The 7,664-nt window shown below is 39.8% G+C and overlaps 1 pseudogene; it reads left to right on the top strand.

Moving 5' to 3' along the window:
• Nucleotides 1–140: 140 nt before the first annotated feature.
• On the top strand, nucleotides 141–7,323 carry LOC109990131 (tripartite motif-containing protein 16-like; annotated as a pseudogene).
• The last annotated feature ends 341 nt before the right edge of the window (nucleotides 7,324–7,664 follow it).

Consider the following 7,664-nt stretch of genomic DNA (forward strand, 5'->3'; position numbering starts at 1 on the left):
TTTAGTTATTTGCTGCCTTTATATTATTATTATTATATTTTTATTATTATTTTAATGAAGTCAAAGAGAGAAAAGAAACCCTGGAATTTGGATGATTCTTGTCTTGGCTGTGATGAATGTAAAGAATAAAGCATGTCCATAGGTAGATGATATTTAGGTGTTAAGAATGAACATCTTTGCTCTACATTTGAGATGATCAAAGAAAATGACTGACCGATTTAGCACCAGTGTAAAACAGCCAAAATATATCATATATTGAGTCTTTTACAATTCATCATTAGTCACATTCAAGTAGTATAATGTAATGTAACTAAATAGATAATTATGTCATCAACATCACTAAACTAATTAGGACTTAGGTGCCTTCTACACAAGTTCCTTATGTTTTACACCCAGGAGGTCATGGTGACAACATCAGGCACATGACAGATTAAACGTTTTCATTGATTTAAATAAAACTTTGACTTTATAATTTCAATACATCACTTTTAATCTAATGTGCACTCAAGTCAAAACCTCACACGGCGAGATGAAAGTTGTAAATATTTCAAAGAATTTTAGCCCATGTATTTGAAATGTTACTGGGGTTGATGTGCCTGGAACTGAAACAAGAAGCAATACGAATTGAACAGAACAAAAAAAAAATGTAGCATTAAAAAAAAAAAGTTTCACAAAAAAAACCCACACAAGATTAGTGAAAAATAGTGTTATTTTCTTACGTCATATACTACTCTACCATCTTTTCCTGTTGAAGAATTTGTTAAAGCCTGACGACTGAGGAGATGGAAAAGACTCTGGAGACTTTGATGGCTTATATATCAAGAAAAGGTGACATAAACAGTATATGTTCAGGTACAGTTTAGCTCCAAATGAGTTCTGAAAAAAGAGTCTCTAGGTGTTTAACCTCCCAGGTTAGACTGACTGTATACATTCACATACAACGCAGACTCATTCTCAATAGAACTAAACCTTAGAGTCTCATGTAAGTGTTTTTACCAAAGAGCCTGGAGACACTCTGTTACAAGTTTTGTACTAAAGGCCAAATGATGGGCAGCCTGATACAGCACAATGAGGAATTCGAGTGAGGGGATGGAGAGGGAGAAGCCTGTTACATCTACACCTGACCTTGAAGACCTCTGAACAATTTTACCCGTGGAGATACAGAAATGAAACCAAATGATCCTAACCCTTGGCACCTCCCTTTCGAGAAGTCAAATGATTTAGCGACACCCATCTCTACTCTCTTACAAACAGGAAACCACCCACAACAAACGAACCTTAGTTAAAGCGCGAAACCAACGACTCCAGCCGTCACAGACGTTGTAGAGACTTCAGGAAAACAGGAGCAGCATTAAGAAGCCCCGATGCAGGCCCCGAAGAGATCCCGGAGCTGCTCAGGCCCAGAAACATCAGGAAAGGCTTTGTGCTGGAGGCACAGCCGCCCCCTGGATATTTACTGCTGCACCGACCAGCAGATCATATGTGCGGCATGCGCGTCAGCTGAGCACACGGGATACACCATCGGGATGGTGAGGCAGGAGAGGGAGAGGAAACAGGTAACTCAACAAGGACACTTGAACAACAGTAAACATAAGAGAACTGAAAGCGTATGAGGCTTGACAAATTGTTAACGTGGTTAAGCAATGAACAAGCAGACAGTTTTTCTGATTTGACGGTGAGTGGTTGGTCTGGCTGGTCTGTCCTGCTTTGCCCGTGTTTTTGGTGATTTAAGTAGGCTACTGATATACAAAATAAGTTATTTCCACTCAAAATAAAGGAGGGGATGTAAAAATGTAGTTCCCTGTTTGGACATTGGAGGGCGAAAATGTCAAATATACAAAAAATGCTATAAAAATAATTATATAATATTTTTTTCTACTTTTTTTGTCAAATAGAAGTATAATATTGAATTATCAGGAATTTAAATTCCTGATAATTGTTCAATATTTGATAGTGTTGAGCAGGGAGTTGATTAAGAGGTTTATGCAAAAGAAAGTAGAAAAAAATAACAATCTGTTCTATTTTTATAGCAGTTTGTGTAAATTGGACATTTTCGTCCTCCAATGTCCAAACAGGGAACTTCATTTTAAATCTGATGCTACACAAAAACTAACAAGGCATCAAAGTCAATATTTTGTCTGTGAGAGTCTCTATACACAAGGATACTGTATCTCAGAAGTTCGTCTTGCTCGTCATATTCCATTGTAAATGTCAAATGATGACCATTAGTGTTCATAAAATTAAACAAAAACCCATTCAATTGGGCCTCAGAACCTGTCCAGATGAAGAACACATCATCAATGTACCTTCTCCAGGTGGTGATGAAAGGAAGGTGCAGGTTGCAAATATGATTCAGGATGATTTCCTTTTCAAACAGGCCACAGTATAGGCAGGCAAAACGAGGGGGCTCCCATGCTCGTTCCTGACACCTGAAGGTGGGAGTCAGAGCCAAAAAGAATAAAGTTAAATGTACGGACAATTTCTATTAGGTCCACATTGCAGAGAGCTCTGGGGATGCAGTTAGAGCATAGATTTAAATCCCCCCCTCAAAGGGTAGTGTAAAGAGACTTAAGAGTGCGGTGTTTGCCTGTTAGTTATTTCTTAATGAACTCCATGGAGTCTTTTACATAGGATGCCAAAGAGGTGACAAGGGTACAGAGAAAATGATCCAGAAAAGCTGATATGTTTTCGGTTTGAGACCCAATGGCTGCAACGAGGGACGACCATCAGTGCGCAGTACATCAGTGCATTTTTGATGGATTTTGGGGAGAGTATACAGAGCTGGCGTGGGGTTCTTGTTTTGTGATTTCTCCCATTTCTAGAAGGGAATACAATTGTCCTCTGATGCACACTTTGAAATCTTGTGTAGGGTTATAATTTAGTTTTCTGTAGAAGGAGACATTCAGTTGCTTTGAGGCCCTCCAGTTTAAGTCGTTATGTTGTCCCACCAAAGAAAGATGTAGAGCTATTGTTTTCTAGATAGTGTGATATTGAGCCTTATTATTGAAGGTTTTTGTGGCAGATATAGAAACAGCACCCCTGTTACATATTACATATTGTGAACGTTTTCTAAAACTGCAACCATGTCCGTTGAGGCTTTACTCCTCCTTGAGTAGCGCCCCTGTGGACATCCTGTCCAGATAGCTGCAGTCATCAGGAAAGAGAGATAGCAGAGCCAGGGGTTATCAAGTAGTATTCCACCAAGGAGATGTCATCTGACACCACAAAGAGATGCTTCCCACTAAACTGCAGGGTGAAGTTATGCAGCATGGTCCTAATCACAGGGAGGGGGTGGGGGGAGCATGGCCATGTGCCTCGTCTTTGACCTGAAAGGATGTGAAGCTAGAGATCTTAGTTTCAGCTATAGACTGCAGCTGCGGCTGTAGAAAACAGTGATTTATATATATTGTTCACAGTGCTGACCTCATCCTGGAGGGGATCCACTTTCCTCAAAGGAGTGACATGATACTTTGCTGTTACTGATGATATACATTCAAAAAGCTGTATCATCTCCCCTCACTTGTGTGAATTTCTATCCAATACAAACTAAAGGAGGAGCTGAGAAACCTACAGGCCAAAACCCGGCAGACCCTCAAGAAACAGGAAAATAAATGGAAGGACATGGGGAAGACTCTTGAAGTGATCGAGGTGACCATAGAGCACTCAAAGTTTCCTGTGAAAACATTAAACTTTTAACATTTGACACTGATCACTTGCGCTTGTGTATGCAACAGGAGGAGTAGAGGTCATCTTGGTAGAGGTCATGGATTCTCTCCAGAGACATTTCCTATCACTGAGGGACATGATCAGCACTCAGGAGGAGGCGGCAGCAGCTCAGGTTCAGACCTCCTTAAGAACCTTGCAAGTGAAAATGGAGGAGCTACAGAAGAGGGACGCTGAGTTGGATCGTCTGGCACTGACTGATGATGTCCGTTTCTTGCAGGTACTATGATTACATCACAACAGTTGATACCATAACTGAGTCTGTATCATGTTGTCTTCCTATATCCTCTCTTCACAGAAATGGCCCTCTATGAAGCACCTCTGTAGTAAAGATCAGCTCCATCATTTGAATGAGACTTCAGAAGACCCATTCCTCCTGTTTGCCCTCACCAAGAGGACAGTTGAACAGCTGGGGAGGCAACTGAAGGAATTTTGTGACAACCAATTTGCTTTCATCTATCAGACTGGTACGTTCCTTTTACAGATTTCTTCTTTTTTTTTTTTTTTACATCATTCATAGTTTCATTTTCGTCCTTTGTTCACTATTCATATGAAATAGCTGACAGTGAAGAGCAGCAGAATTCTGGAGGAGAGTCAGAGGAGGCTGACATGCAGCGAATACCTGAACGAGATACCTCCAACTCCAATGGTTTGTACTCATGGAAGCAAACTGGTGCTAGTGTGTCATATGCAGATTCATGTATAAATACTCTGCTGAGCAGCCCAAATGAGTCACTGTCATCTGTACAACATTTTGATGCTCAGAGAGAGAAAAAAATTTGAAGTTGTTTGGCACAGCAGCCAATCTAAAATACAGTCATGGATACAGTTAAGGCTGTTTAAGTGTTTAATTTTTTAAACCACAGGCTGGCCCGTCATTATAATTTATTTATGAGTTTACAAAACTTCTAGTCATTTTTTGTCATCTGTTACACTTTAAAGGCTTTATATGTGATTTTTTGATCCAGCAGATGTCGCCCTTGAGCACCAGCATGAAACCAAAACAACTCGCGCTGCATTGTTGTGTTAGCATGCTAATGCTAGCGATCTTTATTATGCTCGTATCTTCACACTGCATGTAAATTTATCTGAAATGAGCGTGATCTAGAAACACAGTTAAGCAGTGAGTACAGTATGTTATTCTTCTTTTCTCTAGTCCCTCAATTAAACAACTTTTATACGTGAGGGAAGGAGTCAGCCGGCCGTCCCGGCGATGTAAACAAACTGAAGATAGGACTCTGAAAACATCACAGACAGTTGGACTCAGGTGTTACACCCATTGTAGACAGTCATGACTCACATAGTTATTTTCAGAGGATATACTTGATTTATATTATATTTAAGTGTGAAAAATCACATATAAAGACTTTAAGAAACAGCTTCAAATTCTCTTAAAACCTAGCTTGCTGTCCAACAAACAAAAAAACATATTTCAAGCCTAGGTTCCAAGACTTAAGGAAAACCATGACCAGATGTGTTTGCCACTTTAGATTTCCTGTGAGGAGTCTTTGAGCTGGTTATTAAAAGGACTGTAATCGATACTGATACTTTATGAGCCACTGAAGCAAACAAGACCATCAGAAAAATGATTTTATATTTACATTTTCCACTCAGTGAATGATACATCTGTCAGAAAAAAACACTACTTAAACATGTACAAATATATCAGCAAAGAGATAAAAGCTACCACTTTGTCCACACGGCTTGCAAATATTGATGAACCAAAAGTTGCTGCATATTTCTCAATAGATGTATAACTGTGACACTCTGACGTGTCTCATAGGTCTCCCTGAAGTTAACAGCACTCTGACTCATCAGGAAGCTGAGCCTAAAACCAGAGCGGAGTTCCTGCAGTGTAAGTTTTTCTTCTTTTGCACTAGACCAACACTCATCAGCACTTTGACTTAGTTAACACATCTGCTCGAGGTTGTACTTTTTGATTCACTACACTTCCCTGACAGCTCTATAAAAACCCGACAAATGGCTCAGGAGTAAACCAGTGGTTCACAAACAATGTGGGTTGATTGTCACTTCCTCATGAAATTTATTGTCATTCTCTGTGTCCTTAGACTTCTTCACCACACTTCCTCATTCAGCCTGTTGTCTGTTTTCACATCCTGTATCAGACCGACACTACATCTACCAGCTCAGAACCTTTTTCCACTCTGACTCTGGTCATGTTGATGTGTTTCTGTCTACCTCGTCTTTTTGCTCCTGTCTACCTACCGGTACCTGTCTGTACGCTAACTTGTATATTTTAAGTCATGAAACTGAAACAGTCTGCATGTTCTGTCTGCACTTCCTCAGCTGCCTGCACCTTCCCCTTCTGAGAATTATTCAGATTTAAAATGTCTGTGATGTATATTTTTGCCATTTTCTTCCAACTTCACATTTAAATGAGTGTTCAAGACATAAACAGGTCAAAACTACCAATGTATTGAATATGGGAAAAAAAGAGCTTTCGTTTGTGTATCAGAATAAAAGTTGTATTTTTGCATCTTCTGTTTTTCACCTCAACACCTACAATCAGATAACCTAACTGTAATAAATGACTTAAACTAGCTCCTTTACTAACCAGCTGCAGGTTGATCATTGTAAAGGAGTAAAAGATACAAATACTTCTTCCACCACCACATGTAGAACGAGCAAACTTTAGCTGTATTTGCAAAGTACTTAACATCTCTTTCTTCGTTATTACAGGGGCTTGTCGCCTGACCTTTGACCCCCACACAGCTCATGAAGACCTGGTCATTTCCACCGGAGACAAAGAAGTCAGGCTGAGTCCTCAGACCGTTAAGAGTCCGGCTGTTCGTCACCCTGAGCGGTTTGCCCACCGGCGGCAGCTGCTGTGCAGAGAGGGCCTGCAGGCTGAGCGGTGCTACTACAAGGTGGAGATAAGAGGAGACAAGGTGGAGATCGCTCTTGCATACAAAAGTTTAGACCGAAAATCATGCACTAGTCTGTCAGCTTTTGGGGCGAACGCCAAGTCGTGGAGTCTAGATCACTCCACAAACTACTTGGTGAGTCACAGAGCTGACAGTGTCCAGCTCACAACACCCCCCACTCAGAGGGAACTCTGTCCTTCTACGAGGTTTCAGACACTATGGCGTTTCTTTACACAGTACAAGCTCAGTTCAAAGAGCCGCTGTATCCAGGCTTCTGGAGAGGAATGCTGCATTAAGAGCTGTGATTTGGGATGGCACACTCTATAAACCGCCTCAGAGATTCTTTTTCTGACAGCTTGGGTCCATTTGAACGAATGCTAATATATTAGATTTCTTGATTTACTTTTTAAACAGGTTGTTTTGTACATATGGTTATACATGAAGAGTAAATGATTTGTGTATATTAAATGTGACATAAGAAACGTGGTGGATGATTAAGAAACATCACCATTCTTGTTGTAAAACAAATCTCTGACTTTTTCAACTCACCTAAACAGATACATTTAACTTACTTTGTTTTTTTTAACATGTTGTACATGTTTTTTTATTTTCTATTGAAATGGACATCATTTCATATCATTGACTACTTGCTTTTTTTATGTTATCATACATACATACATACATCTAAACCTCAGTAAAACTCCTAAAAACATAAGGTGCATGTGCAGGTGCTTTTCTTCGGGACTTCAAATTGTGTTTTAATGCAGTTCCCTTGACATCATATGTTAAAAGTATTTAATTTTATCATGAGGAAACAAGTGGTCATATCCTTATAACTTAGTGTTTAATAGAAATTGGAAATACCATCAAACCAGCAAATAGATGTTTTTTTTTTAAATCAGCAAGAACCCTTTTTTGATGAGGTTTATGAACTTTCCTCGGCTGATGTGAAGCTGCACGTTTTAGTTGTGCGACGGTAATGATGTCATTGTCAGCTGCCAGCGAGTGAGCAGGTAGTGGCCACAATTTTTTTTCAATGTTCCAAATGAGTGCACT

This window comes from Labrus bergylta, chromosome 5, assembly GCF_963930695.1.
Source record: "Labrus bergylta chromosome 5, fLabBer1.1, whole genome shotgun sequence".
In the NCBI taxonomy this organism is placed as follows: Eukaryota; Metazoa; Chordata; class Actinopteri; order Labriformes; family Labridae; genus Labrus; species Labrus bergylta.